Source organism: Felis catus, chromosome B2, assembly GCF_018350175.1.
Source record: "Felis catus isolate Fca126 chromosome B2, F.catus_Fca126_mat1.0, whole genome shotgun sequence".
Taxonomy (NCBI): Eukaryota; Metazoa; Chordata; class Mammalia; order Carnivora; family Felidae; genus Felis; species Felis catus.
The window spans coordinates 29437404-29455542 of record NC_058372.1 but is presented as its reverse complement, the minus strand read 5'-3'; the positions used below and the strand labels follow the sequence as shown (position 1 = coordinate 29455542).

General features: G+C 43.6%; 1 long non-coding RNA gene across 1 annotated transcript in view; it reads right to left on the bottom strand.

The window, feature by feature from the left end:
- Positions 1–7960, bottom strand: part of LOC109499534 — a 29375-nt gene extending 21415 nt beyond the window's left edge. Inside the window, exon 1 of the long non-coding RNA XR_006597645.1 lies at positions 4992–7960. This is a non-coding gene — a long non-coding RNA (uncharacterized LOC109499534). The remainder of the gene's footprint in view (positions 1–4991) is intronic.
- Between the last annotated feature and the right edge of the window lie 10179 nt (positions 7961–18139).

Below are 18139 nucleotides of genomic sequence, written 5' to 3'. Positions count from 1 at the left end.
TGGGCTCAGGAAAAAGGTTAAGACTCTGAGCTTGGTTCAGGCAGAGTGCCATGGATGGAGATAGGGTGACAAAACTGGAGAGTTAAGAGGTCTCAAAACCACAGTATCCCTTTAAGACATTTGCCAAATTTTGAATGCACATAGGGCTGCAAGAAGAAACCTCTGAAATGAATGTTTTCCACAGTCTTTCAGAATTTTGAACACTAGAGATTAGAGTTAAGGACCCTCCAGGGGAAATATTCCCAGTGAATACACTAGGCTCTTACAAAACCTTGTAGAATTATACCCTATGAACAAAAACAAATAAAAGGTGGACTACAGTCTTAAAAACTAAATACATAAATAACTGCAATTCAGCTTTAGCACAGCTAGGTCACCAATTAGATCAATGTGGTCAGCTTCCATTCTGTCTGCCTAGCAGAAAAAAAAGTGAACTCTGTAGTAAAAGACATCATCATCTGAATAAGTCACAGTTTTTATTTATTTTTTATTTTTTAAATGTTTATCTATTTTTGAGAGAGAGAGAGAGAGTGAGGGAGGGTCGGCAGGGGCGGGAGGGGTGGTTGGGGAGAGGATCTGAAGCAGGCTGCGTGCTGACAGCAGAGAACCTGATGCAGGGCTCAAACTCATAACTGTGAGATTGTGACTTGAGCCAAAGTTGGATGCTTAACCAACTGAGCCACCCAGGTGCCCCTAAGCCACGGTTTTTATAAATAATATTTAATATCAAATCAAAATCCGCAGACATGGTGAGAGTCACTTCCATAAAAATGAAAACCAAGAGAAAAACAGGCAATAAAAATAGAAACACAAGTGATCCCAATATTGTGTAACACAAAAAGGGCTTTAAAAGGACTATAGTTAATAGGTTCACAGAAAGAGAGGAAAACATGGAGAAGCTATATTAAAATGGAGACTTTCACCACAAAATTGAACTCTATAAAATAATCAAATGGAAATTCTGGAATACAAAATTACATCTAATATTAAGAACTCAATAGATGGGTTAACAATGGGTCAGAAATAGCAGAAAACATACTTGGTGAACTGGAAGACATACCAGTTTCTGAACAGAAACAGAGAAAAGAATGAAAAACCCAAGAAATATTTGTTAGGAGAAAAGAGTAAACTTTTTAAAAATCTCTAATGATTTATTAAAGATTAAAGAAATAACTGGGGCGTCTGGGTGGCTCAGTAGGTTAAATATCTGACTCTTGGTTTCAGCTCAGGTCATGATCTCACAGTTCATGAGTTTGATCCCTGCATCAGGCTCTGTGCTGACAGCATGGAGCCTGCTTGGGATTCTCTGTTTCCCTCTCTCTCTGCCTTTCCCCTGCTCACTCTCTCTTTTCCTCTCTCTCACTTAAAATAAATAAATAAACTTAAAAAAATAAAGAAATACTGAAAGCAGATATTCAATAAGCAAGAAATAAGGGACATGCATCAAAAATACTTGGGGTTTCTTTTTCTGAGGAAGCCTCTCTTCTGTTTCCATTCCCTTCTTTTTGTAAAAAATAAAAAAAATAAATAAATAAAATAAAATAAAATTTCCAACCTTGGAGACATTTCAGGAGAATCCTACAAAGGAAAATGCCTAGAATTAAATGGACATAGGAGCCACAGTGCAAAAAAGAGAAGGTCATAAAATGTTCCAATGCCTTGAAAATCATGTTTATTGATTTTGGTTATAAAATTTATACCAAATGTCACATTCCTTCTTTTTTTCTCAATCAAATGGAATCTACTCTGTGCCCCAACCTGCCAGGCTGGGAAGAAATTCAATCCTGTCATTAGTGGGGCTCTGTCCTCCCTCTATAAGGTTACAAAATATCAGGGGCTTACGCAGTATCAGAAAAATTGAAAGCAATGCCAGGTCCTTTTAGTGGTAGCTGCCTTAGCTCAAGCTGCTATAATAAAACACCATAGACTAGGTGGCTTAAACAGTAGACATTTCTCTCACATTCTGGAGTCTAGGAAGTCCAAGATCAAGGTGCTGGCAGATTCAGTGTCTAGTGAGAGCTCTCTTCCTGTTTTGCATGCAGATGGCCATCTTCTCACTGTAACCTCGCATGGCAGGGGTGGGGGGTTGACTCTAGTCTTTTCCTCTTCTTATAAGGGCACTAATTCTATCATGTGTGGGGAGGGGGCCCCATCTTCATGACCTCATCCAAACCAAATTATCTCCCAAAAGCCCCACTCCAAACACCATTGCACTGGGGATTAGGGCTTCAACATAGGAATCTTAGGGTGGCATAAACATGCAGTCCATTTCAGCAGCCATTGTTTTTGTTGCTCCGCCTGCTTTCAAGCCCTCCAGTCCTGGCTGACAGAGAGTCTACCTGGGAGACTCTGGCTTATGTGCTCCTACTAGGAGAAACTGTGCCCAGCCTCTCTAAGCATTCTGTAGCAATCCCTCGGACTAGGAATGTCCTGGACAAAATTAGGTGCCTGGGTCTCCACCACTGATAGGGAGAAAGTCCCAAATTTCCAGATCCCAGAGAATCTCAGCCTCTGCTCAGCACACACCCACAGGCCACTTCTGTCTCTGTCAGCCTACGTGTTAGTACATAATCCAGATGCCAACAACCACCCATCTGCTCCATACCCAAAAAGAAGCTCAGAATTGAGAACAACTTCATAATTTTCTCAGTGAGGAAAATGTACATAGAGCAACAAAAACAAAATAAAAAATAATTCCACAATAAACTATCCTGCCACAAGCCTGGCAGCTTAGATAAATTCTAATGGAATGAAGAGATAATAAATACTGTAGCCACAATTTGGCAAAGTGAGTTAAGTAAATGAGTTCTTACAGAGCCAACGAATGAAGGCACAGGTATGAAGGCTGTGTTCCAGGTAAAGACTAAACTTTTCCAGTTACCTTCTGTTGAGAAATAACTATACCAAATCCAGTAGCTTAAAACACCAACCAGTGCCTCATAGCTCATGATTTTCTCTGTCAATTTGGCAATTTTACTCTTTTTTTTTAATGTAAGAGTTACAGTTAATTTATTTATTTAAGTAATCCCTACACCCAATGTGGGGCTTGAACTCATGACCCCAAGATTAAGAGTCGCATGCTGTACCAACTGAACCAGCCAGACACCCCTCTTCTACTCTTGATGTTGACTGAAGTCACTTGGCACCATCAGATGGCGGATGGGCTTGGTCTAGAGTGTCCAAGACAGCATCCCTCACATTTCTGTCTCTGGTGGGGACAGCAGGACTCTGGTGGTAGTTGATAAGAGTGCTACACATGACTGCTCCAGGCTGCAGCCTTGGGGAATTTGAACATCTTGCATGGCAGGTCAGGGTTCCCAGAGTGTTCCAAGAGACAGGAAGCCGAAGTTGGCTAGGTCTGGAAACTAGCTCAGTATCACTTTACTGAATTTTGTTGATCAAAAAGCCATAGAATCCACCCAGATTCAAGGGAACCTCAACTCTTAATGGGACAAGCAGCAAAGGATTTGTAGTCATCTGTAATCTCCTTCACTGGATAGAAGTGGACCCCTCCCTCTGGGTGATTCTAGGTGAGTTGTGTCCTGCTTTAGCAACAGCACCTATGAAACTTGATGGTTTTGGAGAAGATAGTGAGAAGACCTCCAACTGGATCAGTAGTGTCTGTGTGGCTGCTGTGAGCAGCACACAGGCCTTACTCATGGATTTACAAATGCTGATGCTCATGCTCAAGAGTCCAGCTAGTATTTTATGAAGGAGGCAGCAAATTAGGAGCTCTCAATAACACAACCCGTCTAATTCATTTCAGTTTTTCCAGGAGCTTAAAAATGCATGAGATCAATTCAGGAAGCCATTAAAAGGGTAAGCAAAAAAAAAAAAAAAAAAAAAAGTCCTTCATGATTTAAATTCTGCACCACCTCCCCTCCTCTTGATGAGACAAGAGCAAAGATCCTACGAGAAGGGGACAGAGGACAGTGAACACTGAGATTGACTAAAGACCATTCCCATGTTCCTCACTCCATTCTGTAGTTTCATTTCTCATACTTAAATCTTTCTAAAACTGTTTTAAATAAATAGAGTACACATACAGAAAGGCACACAAATCGTAAGTGTGCAGACGATGAACTTTCACACACTGAGCACATCATGCAACCAGCACCTAGATTAAGGAATAGAACATTCCCAGGATGCCAGGGGCCTCCTTCATGTCCTCTTTTAGTCACTACCCTCCCCACAGAGTAACCACTCTCCTGACTTCTGCAGTCTTGCCTGGACTTGAGCTTTATATAAATGGAACCTGACAATATGTGCCCTTGTATAGACTTCATGCCTGCAGATTCACCTGTGTTGTCACAAGTTGCTGTGAGATGATGCATTCTCATCACTGAGAAGTATCTCACTGCATGAAGCCATTACAATTTTTCTTCCTGTTCTTTTGTGGAAAGCTTTTTGGGCAGTTTCTGGTGTAGGCTGCAGCATGGTCCCTCATAGGCATATCTCTGTCGGGAGCCTTTCTGATCATCTTGCTTCTTCCTGAGGTGCAGGCCCCCGCCAAGACACAGGGCCCCACTAAGATGCAAGGCATCACCGAGGCACAGGCCCTGACCAAGACACAGGGTGCCAGCAAGGCACAGGGCACCAGTCTGAGGCATTTGAGACCTGGCCCAGCCGGCAGCACCACACAGTGCTTCTTTCCCAAGGGCTCCAGCCTGCTAGGGCTCAAATAAGCAAAGCTTCCCTCCTATCCCACAAACCATCCTGGCACTTCTACCACCTCCCCAGAGCTTAGCCCAAAGACTCTTTCCTCTGGACCCATAAATGTCCCCAGCCTCATCACCTTCCCTCTTCCCCTCCAGTCCAAGGGGAGAATGTTGCTCTCAGTCTCCCCTTCTCCTAAATCCTGGGCTTTTGCTGTGAACCTTTTCAATTCTCTCAAAGGTCTAGTATTTAAAACTCAGGAGCCATGGAAGGATCACCATGTCCTATCTGCCACCCTTTCTCCACTTAGAGCCCTCCTTCCTCCCATCTCTTACCTGCAACGTGGGCAGCGCTCTGTGGAACATGATACTTTTCCTGGGAGAGCTTGGCATTTTCTCAGCCTGCACCAGAGAATTACAAGCCCCATGACCCTGAATTCCCCCTGACTTACTTGACCACTTCTAACAGCACAACCCTACAGTGTTTTAACCCAGGCAGGGGAGCCTGTGGTGCTTTATAGGGAGCCAGACTGTCTGCTATCTGAGCAGTTAAAGCTGGAAAGGTTGCCCCTACTTGCGCTGCTCAGTCTCTCTGCCAGCTGTCACCGGGCTTGCTGCCCCTAGTTGCTCTCCAGCACACACGAGGCAGGGTTAGCCACCTCCCTTCCTCAGATGTGACCACAGCATCCTCGCCCAAGCAGTGTCTTCCTTGAGCACTCCTTGAACCGCCCCACCCGTGGTCTCCAGAGCACAAGGCAAGAATGGAAAGGGAGAATTTGTTGGTAGCCAGGGCTATCTGTTCTAGTGGGGATGCCTGCCTGAGAGCAGTGGAGCCCATCAAGCACCCGACATACTGATCCACCTCCCGTGCCTCTCTCCTCCAACTGTCTGGGACTCTGAAGCTTCAGAACATTCTCAGAACCTTGGTTACCAGGTGGGGTGGACAAAGCAGTATTTGGCAAGTGAAGATACATCACTCTCGTTTCTCTCTCACCCCACACTGCAACATATGCCTGTAATGTTACGTAACTACAGTCATAACTACTCTTATCTGAAGCACAATAGAACCTGAACCATGGCAGTAGATCAAGTTTAATATGTGAGTTAGGAAAATAGAGGCATGGTTCAATGTTGTATCATATAAAAACTACATCAGTGTGCACCCACACAAATACTCTGGGAGGCTGACGGAGACTCACTGGGGCAAGATGTGGAAGGGGCTCCCCCTGGTGGGATTTCCAGCAACTCCCCATGGAACTGCAATCCTAACTCAGGCCAAAGGCCCAAGCTAAGCAGTCTGCCATCTCAGGCAGGATTGGAAGACTTTCATTTGCTGCAGGGCCAAGTTATGACTCCTGACATTCTCTGTCCTGAAATGACACTCAGTTCCAGGAAGAACTGGCCTCTGGGACAAACTTTCACTGGTGCCCAGTCTGACCAAGCAGGTAGCCCAGTGTGTCTGGTGTGAGGGAAGCCAGCTCATGTCTGCTCCTCAGCTCCACTGGGCCTGAGCACAGACTGCTCAAGGGGAGCCAGGGCCTTTGGGTGGGGCAGAGGCTGCTCCCTACTGCCTCTCAATTCATAGCCAAGAGGGGACTCGAGCAGGAGCCCTGGTTCTATTTATATTGCAAAAGAGGCTGGTGTAGTTCTAAGTTTAGATCACCTTGCTGTGCCACTGAGAAAATGGGTGTAGCAGGAGAAGGGAAACAAACTGGAGCCATGCATGAGCCCTGCCTCTATCTGGAAGCAACTGGGAATCCCGGGCTCACTCAGACCAGAGTGGATTTGGAATATTGGGTGATTTGCTCACTGGGTCCCAAGGACATGGCTACATAATGCCTCAGCTGCATCCTGCTATCATATACACCCATGACATATGAAACTTGTTTGTCCATCCAGGGACCATCTCCAGCTCCCAGTGTTTGCTCTCACATCCACCCTCGTGCTGGATCCAGCCTGGCTTGAGATCTGTACAGAAATGTTGGCATGGAAGCCCAAGCAGAAACCTTCCTCCTATCCTAAAACTGCCATCCCAGGGCCCCTTGCATGCATCCTCAGGTTGGGTAGGAAAGAGCACCACTTTCCCCATCCTCATCTTGGGTAACTGCTGTAGTATAGAGCCTCCTACCTGATCTAGCCTTGAGGAAGTTATCAGAACTTTTGGAGGAACTGGTCAGAGCAGCCCCCTAGCATGGAGCATAAAGCTACAATTAATGCTTGCACAAAAGACACAGACACGTGAGGGAAACAGAACAGCAAAAGAGGCTGGTGCAGTTCTAAGTTTAGATCACCTTGCTGTGCCACTGAGAAAATGGGTGCATCAGAAGAAGGGAAACAAACTGGAGCACATGGTAGCCCAGAGGCTACCATGCAAAGCAACGATGAATAAACTATTGGAGAAAATAAAACTCTATGTTCAACAAGGGAAGAATATCCCCATAGGTATTCTCAGAAATGGGATATAAATGCAAAAAATGAATAGGGCTGAAGCTGTGATCTGTGGAGCTCTGCGTCTAGATACAGTTAAGGACAGCTAGGAATTCAAGGTCTGTCAAGTGATGAAAAAGAATTAAATTGCCCACTTGAGGTGGGGGACCAGAGTCATGTTCACTGATCAAAATTCCAGAAGCTGTGACTGGCCTCTCCCTACCCTCTTCAAGAAAATAGATGGATAGGGACGCCCCTGGACACCAAAACGGGTCTGCGTGTAGACCTGACCCAGCCTCCTCCTGCCCTGAGTCATCCTCAGGGTCATAGCAGGGCAGCAGCCCTGGCTGCCCAGGAGACCTCACTCTGGACAGACCCCAGGGAGGGTAAATGCTCAGTCACTGGAAGAAAAGAGTGAAGAACAGAGAAGGGAGGCAGAGAGAGAAAATAACGAAAAATGAACCTGGAGGCTGAGTTCCAAACTACACGAAAACTCACACTGAGAAAGGCAGCCAACAGCATCAACAGTCTAGAGACAGATTCATATCAAATGAAGTGAAAAGAAAAGAGCAACCAGAAAGAGACTTCAGTATCCTCAAAGAGGTGACTGAACATATAATGCTCATTAAAAAACAAGCAATTATGAAATAAAACCCAGGAGAAAGGTGCCATTCTGAAACACTGGAAGCAAAAATATCATTTGATAAACAGTTTGAGAGAAATAATTGATTATTTGGGAAAATACATATATGTATAAAACATCTAACATTCTAAAAAAAAATCCAAATATTTTCTGATCTCTAAAAAGAAGAGGATGTCCTAAGCTGGCTGAAAAAAACAAAAAACAAACAAACAAACAAAAAACCCAGGCCAGCAAAAGAAAAGAATAGACTAATAGATTTAACTATAAATTTTTTAATATTTATAGTTAATAAGGGGAAACAGTCAAACAAATAAATTCGGGAAATATTGCCCATTTAGTAGTTTGCACAGGCTTTGAATCCAAACTTTCTTGGTATGACCTGGGACAAGATACTTGATTTGTTCATGTTTCTGTGTCCTCCATAAACTGAGACTAATCATTGCATCTGCTTGCTGGTGAGTCAAGATTAACTGACTTACTACCTGTGAAGCTCTTAGAACAGTAACTAGCACATGGAAAGCACTCAACAGCTATTTTTATGTTTTACTGTACTGTGTGAGAAATTCAGACACAAACAGTTCACAGCAGAGAAGCCATAACTAGTTAAAAATCACAGTCAAAAACTTCAACTTTGCCAATAATGAAAAAAATCAAAATAAAATTTAATTTTTACCTTTTTAGTTGGCAAACATTGTTAAAATGACAATAGAGTATTCCTTCTCTAACCATCCTAAAAAATCTCCTTGGATGAAAGCATTATGATTTTTTTAAATTTCTTAATGTTTATTTATTTTTGGAAAGAGAGAGCACGCGGGGGAGGGGCAGAGAGAGAGGGAGACACAGAATCCGAAGCACAAAGCCCAACGCAGGGCTCAAACCCACGAACCCTGAGATCATGACCTGAGCTGAAGTCAGACGCTTAACTGACTGAGCCACCCAGGTGCCCCTGAAAGAATTATGATTAAAGAACTTAGGACTTTATGCAAAGTTTGGGGTAGGGGAGATCAAAATTTTTAGTAAACCTATGTTCTGAAAAGGCTTTATGCCACCGCTTACCCATTAGGATGATTACAGTAGACACAGAGAGCAACAAGTGTTGACAAGGGTGTGGAGAAATGAGAACACTTGAGCACTTTTGGTGTGAATGTAAAATGACAAAGCCACTATGGAAAACAGCATGGTGAGTCCTCAAGAAATTTAAAATAGAATTGCCATATGATCCAGCAGTCCTACAGTTCCCAAAAGAATTGAAAGCAGAGTCTCAAAGATATATTTATACACTCATGCTCATAGCAGCATTATTCACAATAACCAAAAGGTGGAAGCAACCCAATTATCCATCCATGGATGAATGAACAAAACATGGCAAAACATTATATATATATATATATATATATATATATATATATATGGAATGGAATACTATTCAGCCTTAAAAAGAAAGGAAATTCTAATACATGCTACAACGTGCATGAACCTTGAGGACACTATGCCAAGTGAAATAAGCCAGCCACAAAGACAAATACTGTAAGAACCTACTTATATGAGGTAGTCAAATTCATAGAGACAGAAAGTATAATCGTGGTTGCCAAAGCCTGGGAGGAGGGTGCAGTGGGAGTTGTTTAACCGACACAGAGTTTCCATCATGCAAGATGAAAAGGGTCCCAGGGATTGGTTGTACAACAATGTGAATGTACTAAACACTACTGCATTGTACATTTTAAAATGATTAGGACTGTGGGGCACCTGGGTGACTCAGTTGGTTGAATGTCTGACTCTGGATTTTGGCTCAGGTCATGATCTTGTGGTTTGTGAGATCAAGACCTGAGTCAGGCTCTGCTCTGACAGCATGAAACCTGCTTGGGATTCTCTCTTTCCCTCTCTCTCTGCCCCTCCCCTGTTCGGGCTCTCTTTCTCTCTCTCTCTCAGAATAAATAAATAACCATTTTAAAAAATTGATTAAGATGATAAATTTTATTATGACAAATTTTAAATGTTTAAGATTTTGTTTTTTTATGTTTAAAAAATATTCTTTATTTTTAGTAAGATAAAATTATAGATTATCAATTTTATAAAACAGATTGGCAACTTCTTATTGAATAATGATTGTCCATTAACATTCCCTTACTGTAGAGCAGCTTCCTAAGAATCCCTCTCCTATAGTTTCAATGAGATGTTTGCAAATTAGTTCTAGTTTATTCCCACTAATGGGCCTATGAAGAAGGATTTTGGTGTTTGCTTACATGTAGTTCTCCATCTAAACACTCAGAGCCTTTCCAACTATCAGTGGGACTATGTAATGTATTGCGATTATGTAATGTAATTATGAAACAGAGAAAAATAAAGTGTGGTTCAGGCAGAACCACCTATGGAAGATCATGGCAGGAAGAGAAGCTTGTGTGCCCTCCTGGAATGAGCCAGTGGTCCCAGCCCAGGGATTCTGATTGGCTAGGTCTGGGCCCAGGCACATGTGTTTGGATAGGCTCCCTCAGGCGGTTCTAAAAGTGGGGTCTTTGTTCTATGACAAGGCAAAATGACATCTCAGAAAAAAAACACAGGCCTTGAGGTCAGGCCACCGAAAGTGATGTCCTCTCCCATCATTCTTCCTCTCCCTCAGCTTTATATCCATCCTTCCTACCCGGAAATCTGTCTCCTATCTGTCCCTGACTGCCCTTTGGCTGTTGTCTTAATTCAGACTTTCATTGCCTGTCAGTGAGACAGTTTCCATAGCTTCCAAACTATTTTTCCTGACACCAGTCTTGATCTTCTCCAATACACTTCTGCACTGCCTTTTGGTATACATCTTTCTTTCCCTGTGGTTGGAATTTCTGGCTTATAACAAGGGTGTTTTTGCTCTGCTTTATACACTAGTTGTTTTCTCAGATCATCAAGATCCTGGCAATGACTAGGAAGCAATTTACACTTTTGCAACATGGTTCCCATTATGCTGCTTTTTCCTTCTTGCTTCAGCAAACCCTCAGTATCTTCCCTTGTATAAGAAATGAACCAGGATGTTATCATGAATATTTGCCACTTTGATTTGTTCCTTACGATCAACAAAGTTTGAAAGAAATTTTGCTTCAATTTAGAGTTGTGTCTCCATCCATACTTGTGGGCATTGAGTGTTTCCTAGGACCTCAGGTGAAGAGCCTCTATTGGGATCTCATTTTGTCCTTGTAGGACTAAAGACCAAAATTAGAAAGTGCCTTGAAGCATAGGGCTCTGCTTTATTTACTATTGAACCCCAACTCCTACAGCATGCCTGGGATATTTATTGAATGAATGAATGAATGAATCCATCCATCCATCCATCCACCCACCCACCCACCTAAAATAAATGTTAGAAATAGTTCTTTAAAATTCCCCAGGGTCAGGGGCGCCTGGGTGGCGCAGTCGGTTAAGCGTCCGACTTCAGCCAGGTCACGATCTCGCGGTCCGTGAGTTCGAGCCCCGCTTCGGGCTCTGGGCTGATGGCTCAGAGCCTGGAGCCTGTTTCCGATTCTGTGTCTCCCTCTCTCTCTGCCCCTCCCCCGTTCATGCTCTGTCTCTCTCTGTCCCAAAAATAAATAAACGTTGAAAAAGTTACTGCTCATTTAAAAAAAAAAAATTCCCCAGGGTCAAAAATGGATAGAAGCACAAAACAAGCATTGAATGTCTTTACTGTTCTCAGTTCCCTCTTGCCTTGTGCCTCCTACTCCCACATTCTCCATCACAAAGACCTATGGCACACTCTCAGGCACTCACTTCTTACCTTGGACTCCAGATTCTACAAGTGCCAAATCCAATCTGAATGTAACCAAAAGATATAGGCTAATACTCAGGGTCAAGTCTACTCCGCTTCAGACACCCACAGGAGAGTCAGCACTTCTCTTCACAAAATGGGATACATATTTTAGTTCAATAATGTTGATATTAGCAATAATTCCTCACTGACCTCTTCTACTCTAGTATTCAATGGCTCAATGGCAAGGAGACCATAGCAAAGAGAAGTACACATTAGATGCAGATAAAGACAAGCCCACTTCCAGTTTTTACTCCCAGGTGGCTTTCTATACACAAGGCAGGAAAGGAAAATACAGACTAAACAGGGTCAGGAGGCCCATATTTGTTATTTTAAGGTTAAGAAAGGAATTTGTCTGTACCTTGATGGCAAGAAAACCACATCAAAATATCAACTGTGTCACTTAGAACAGACACGTGAAATGTGCTTTCTTGTGGGCATTTTCAGCGTTGATTACAGGTTTCCCTCCCTTTCCAAAAATAGAGCATTCCTATGAAAACTTTTGGAAGCCAAAATGGCATAAAGCAAAGAAACAATTAGCATTAACTTATATGAAAAAAAATTTAGCATCCCCAGAACCAAAAAATAACCTCCCTTCGGCTTTTCTGATACCTTAGGACACATCTTGCTAACGGAAACACGAAATAAATCAATATAAAGCACAAGATGCTCACGGACACAGTTCAAAGCTCTGGCAGGTTGATACCGAGATGCTGAGCGTAGTTCCTTGCGAAGGCGCTTGGTGGCACCACTCTGCTGCTCGTGGTCCCTGCTGCTTCCGTAAGGGCTGCGATGGAAATCAGTGCTGAGTGCTACCTTCACTTTTTTTCCGTAAAAGCAAAAATCCTTTTCAGATTTCTTTCGGTGAGCGCAAGCAGGTACTAATGTAGGTCTTTTGTAAAAGTGAAATGGCATAACGCAAACTTCCAAAAAGCAGGGTGTACCTGTGTCTAGTAACTGTTTTGTTGTTTTTTTAGAATGGCGGACATCCTTTTTTTTTTTTTTTTTTTTTTTTTTTAAGGCACACTGTTTCGCCATCTGGCGGCCAAATAAATTAGAAACACGCAATTACACTGACCTTGAATTCTGCCTTTGTAGTTGCAGAACGTGTGAATAGAGTTATTCCCTTTTCCTTTTAATCCTTACCCCCATTTTCCCGTGAGAATATGTCAGTCATTGGACACCTGCGTGGCTCAGTAGGTTGAGCCTTCCACTCTCAATTACGGCTCAGGTCGTGATCCTAGAGCCCCGGGATTGGCCAAGTCCTGCTAGCAGGTGAGAGCCCGCTTAACTTTCTCTCTCTCCAGCTGCCCTTCTTCTCTGCTCGCCGTGCTTGCTCTCTCCCTCTGAAATTAAAAAACAAAACATTTAAAAAAAAAGAATATATCAGTCACTGCATAGGGAGTGGCAGGGCATTGAGCTTGATAGTATCTGGATCCCTACAGGGAAAGATAAGGAGGTTTGATCTTGGGATGGTGTGAAACTGGTTATGACAAAATTAAAAAGGAAGAAGGAATGCGTCCCGCCCTCATGCCAATCATACAGTATTCCCAGATGAAGGATGGACAGCAGAATCTTTGAGTGCTTTCAGTTTCTCAAGAACCATGGCCTTTGAATGGAAAGGGTAAGGTGACTATTGGTAAGTAGGGGTCAACCTCCCCCAAAAAAAAGAAGGTAAGAGAAATTGTAGTTGCACCAAATGTGTTCAAATACCTGCTATGAATGGACTACAGGCCAGAGTAAAAAAAAAAAAAAAAAAAAAAAATTATGATACTAGGAGTATCACCAAGTCACCATCAGTGATCTTTGAGAAATCATGGAAAGGAAGACAGGTGTTAGAAGGCTGGAGGTAGCTTTGACTTCCAAAGATGGACAAAAGGAGAATGTTGAAAATTACAAATCAGTGGCCTTAACAATGACCATAGGCAAAAATCCTCAAATGAGATACAAAAAGGTGTCTTGTGGGGCACCTGGGTGGCTCAGTCATTTAAGCATCCAACTTTGGCTCCGGTCATGATCTCGCGGTTCCTGAGTTGGAACCCCCGCCTCGGGCTCTGTGCTGACAGCTCAGAGCCTGGAGCCTGCTTCGGATTCTGTGTCTCCCTCTCTCTGCCCCTCCCATGCTCACGCTCTGTGTGTGTGTGTGTGTCTCTCTCTCAAAAATAAACATTTTTTTTTTAAGTGGTGTCTTGTGAGACCTTAAAAGAAGTAAATGTGGCCACCAGGGTCATGCCAGACTGTCCTCATTTATGTTGTCTTGTCAGGGAGACTGACAGAATGAGGCACTATAGCAGACCCAAGGGGGTGCATTTGATTAAGGCATTTCATGACATCTCAAATTATATCCTTCTAGAACAAATGGAGAAATATGGAATTGATAATTGTACAGTTAGGAGAAACTGAAATTGGTTAAATGACAGAATTCCAAGGTGCTGGAGGGTTCTCACGTCAATCCTGCCCTGATCAACATTTGTATCATGTCTTGTGTGTAATACAGAGGATGTGTTCAGCGGATATGAGGATGGCATGGAGTTTGAAGGCATAGAAAATCCTTTGGATTTTGGAATCAGTATACCAAATCCATCTAGTCAGACCAAACAGATTCTAACAGGAAGAAGTGGGTCTTCTATCTCAGATCTCTATCTCTATCTGGGTTTTGCCCAGAGTTTCTCCTCTGTTTACAGCTCTGCTAAAAGTTGCCCTGCTTCCCCCAAATCCTCACTGGAGGTGAAAGCATCTAATCCACCTTAACCTCGAGGATTCCTGCTTTCCTCTCTCCAGCAATTGGTCACTGAAGTCCCTGAGCAGAGTGTTCCTCACTTCCTTGACTACCCCCAAAAACAATCTAGATTCACCCAATCAATATACCATCAGCCTCAATCTCAGAGACTGAGCAACTGATCCCTCTTATTCCAAGCCAATCACTCTTTTTGGCCTTAAAGTCCATCCTCCGCCTTCTCCCCAGGCCTCACCTCCTAACCATCCTGTCCCCTTCCAGTATTGTCAAGCACTCCCTCTCCACAGGCTCCTTCCTCTCCTTCCTGCTCTTAAAACAAACAAAAGAAAAAATTTTAGAAACCCTTCCTTACTCCTTCCCACTAAACTCTTCAAAGACTTGTTTCCACCACTGTGTCAGAGATTGGGTTCTCTGGAAGCAGACACCAGGATGGAATTTGAGATGTAAGATGTTGATTAGAAATCAACCTCTATGACGGTAAGGGGAGGGCCTGCAGAGCTTCAGACAGCTATGGAGAGCCCCCACAGAGCAAACCAAATTGGGTGAAAACAGCCAGGCCTTTCCAACCCCAGCCCTGCTCAGTCATCATGAGGGGCTTGCCCAGAAAAAGCAAGGACCCTGAAGGAGCTGACATTTGGTGACTGTCACCCTACTTCTGTGTCTCCACACTCTCCTTGCTTCTCCTTTCTGGCACCTTGGAAATTCTCCTTTCATCTCCACTTTTATCCCATGTATCCCCTCCCTTTGCCCCACTCCAAATCCAATTGGTACTTTGTGATTCTCCCCTTCCCAGAAACTCTGTTTGCATTCATTGGTGCTATTTCTGTCTCTCTGTCTCTCTCCTCTCAGAAGTCTCAACCCTTGATTTCCACAATAATTTCCTCTCCTACTTAGTTTTTTGTTTTTTTTCTTTTTTTAAGTAGGCTCAGGGCTTGAACTCACGACTCTTAGCTGAGATCAAGAGTCCAATGCTTGGGGACCTAGGTGGCTCAGTTGGTTAAATATCTGATGTCAGCTCAGGTCATGATCTCACGGTTCGTGAGTTCGAGTCCGGCTTCAGGAGAGCTCAAGCCCCGCTTCAGGTGAACACAAGACCATTTGAAGTGAGCTCCTCTTCTCTCTCTCTCTCTCTCTATCTCTCTCTACCTCTCACTCATTTGCACCCTCTTTCTCAAAAAGAGAGAGAGAGAGAGAGAGAGAGAGAGAGAGAGAGAGAGTCCAGTGCTTAACTGACTGAGCCTCCCAGGCTCCCCATCTCCTACTTAGTCTTAACCTCTATGGCTGGCCCTTCTTGGCCTTCTCCAGTGTCTTGTCCTCTACTCACCACTTAAGTGTTCAGATTCCATCCTCCCCTTCCTTCATACCCTCCCAAGGTGATCTTGCCCAGAGTCAGGGTTTAATCTCCATTTACGTGCCAGTGACTCCAAAATCTACTCTCCAGCCCATTCCCTCCCTCTTCAGCTTCCAATTCTCACATTTAATTGGTTGCTAGACATGTCCACACTAACACTGTCAAGACAAGGAAGTTCTTCTCCTTTCCTGCTATGTTCCTATCCTTAAGAAGACTTCTCCTAGTGCAACAATTGGATCCTTTGAATCTGCTCCATCAAGTTCCTTTTCTAGGCAACTACCGTTGCTTCATCCTGTTTGGACATGTGTGTGAAAGCACTCTGAACAACATTAAGGACTCTACGTGGAAACCTGCATCACTGCTGTAGAAATAGCTGATGCTGGGTGCTGAATCCAAAAGAACATTCATCACTTCTTCCCTGATCACACCCACTACTTACCTAACCAGGTGTGAACCTCTGACTCACTGGATCCCCAGGAAAGAGTTATTCAGAATTTCCTTATTACAGGTGATAAGAGGTGATAGTGATTTCTTTTACAGCTTGTGTTTCTCCTGAATAAAAGGGTTCTCCAAGTGGGTGGTTTACAGCTATGCCTTCTTTCCCCCTGTCCTGTATATGTGTGGCAAAAGCCTGTAGAGGAGGCATTTCTCGAAGAAAATGAAATCTCCACTTTATTTAAATACATTGTGCTTTGTGTGTATCTATGTGTCTTCTCTTTTCAAATTGGAATTTCCAGTTGAACTCAATGAATACTCATGGGCCACATACAATGTGCTAAGGGCAGGGCTGAGTACAAGACATTCCCTGCCTTAAGGAATTTAGAGGGTAATAAAAGGAATAAGTCTAATCAAGCACATGCCAGTATGCTGGTGATCATAGAAGCCACAGAAACTACGTGCTGTGGGGTTACAGAGAAGGGAAATGTCTCCATCCAGGCTGGTTTCCCAAAAGCATCTGGGACACACCTTGAAGGCTAGATCAAATTTCAGGGAGTGAGCATGTAACAGAAATAAACAAGAAAGAATGCTGACACACAAGGAATAGAGAAAAAAGAGTGACAAATGGCAAAAAGCTATCAGAAGAATATCTTCAGAGAACTACAAAATAAACAAAGAATAATAGTAAGAAATTTTTCTCATAGCTGAGGCCAAATACTGAGACTGTAGGAATATCCTGGGAGACAGAGTGGGAGAAAGATTATTAGGATAATATTAGGACAAGGAGGCAGGTAGGAGAGGCAAGATCACTGCCCAATTAGCCCTTCATAGGCCCCAGCTGAGACCCAACTTCTTTGGATTTCCCTTTCTTCCCATCAGGCAGGATGGGTGTTAGTGGCTCCAAGACCCCACCTCTCTCCAGCTCTGCAAGGAGGACAGTGCTCACTAAGAAAGACACTGCTGCTGTGTTGACCCATCTCTTCTGGTTTGGTAACATGTCCCCAATGTTGCCAGAGGTGTTACCTCACATCTATACCAGTCCATCCTTCTGCCTCATGGGTGTAAGGTAGCTGTTCTGCCTGCAGGCATCATACCCACATTTCAGGCAGAAAGGAAGAGGAAAGAGCAAAAGGTATGTTGCAACTGAATCTATCTGAAAGCAACAGAATTCCTGAAAGCCACACCAAACGGACTTCTGCTGATGACTCATTATCCAAATAGTCATGTGGCCACCCCTAGATGCAAGGGAGTCTGGGGAAGTAAAGTGTTCTTAAGTAGCACACTGTCCTTCATACAAGATTCAGATACCATTGCTGAGGGAGAAGAGGATGATGGAGTTTGAGGCAGCAATCAGCTCTGTCAGTGTCAGAGATACATAGCCATCAAGATAAACAGTCAAATGATAAGACAGAGGAGGCTGCTGAGAAAGGACCTTCTGAGTAGATGACGGGGAGGGGACATCTGGGTAATTCTCCACTGGGGTGTAGGTGCCTGTGTGGGTTGTTCTCCCATTCCTGCGGGTGTGGGCATGAGGCTAACAGGGAGTGAGTGGCTTATTTCATTTGCCCTAGGTTACTCAACAGCAAAGCGGGAACGCACACCAATCCCCAACTTTGAGTCTGAGTTCTTTCCACCACCCTATACATTTGCAAACCATGTTCAAGGGACACTTGGAGATCCACAGAATGGCCTCCAGGGGCCCTGGCTAGTACGCAGATTGGTACACAGTGGCCAGGCCTTAACTCCTGGGCCTCTTCATCCAGAGAGGTTCCACCTCTGTGTTTTTCTCGTTTAGTGAGCTTCTTTCTCTATGAGATTTAATTTGATAAAAGAGCTAAACTGTTATTTTATTTTATTTTATTTTATTTTAAAAATGTTTGTTTATTTTGAGAGAGAGAAAGAGCAAGTGAGAGAGAGCAGGAGAGGGTCAGAGAGAGAGAGAATCCCAAGCAGGCTCTGCACCACCAGTGCAGAGCCCGACATGGGCCCAATCCCATGAACCACGAGATCACGACCCAAGCCAAAATCAAGAGTCAGACACTCAACCAGTTGAGCCACCCAGAAGCCCCTAAACTGTTACTTTAAAAACCATTCTGGGGGCGCCTGG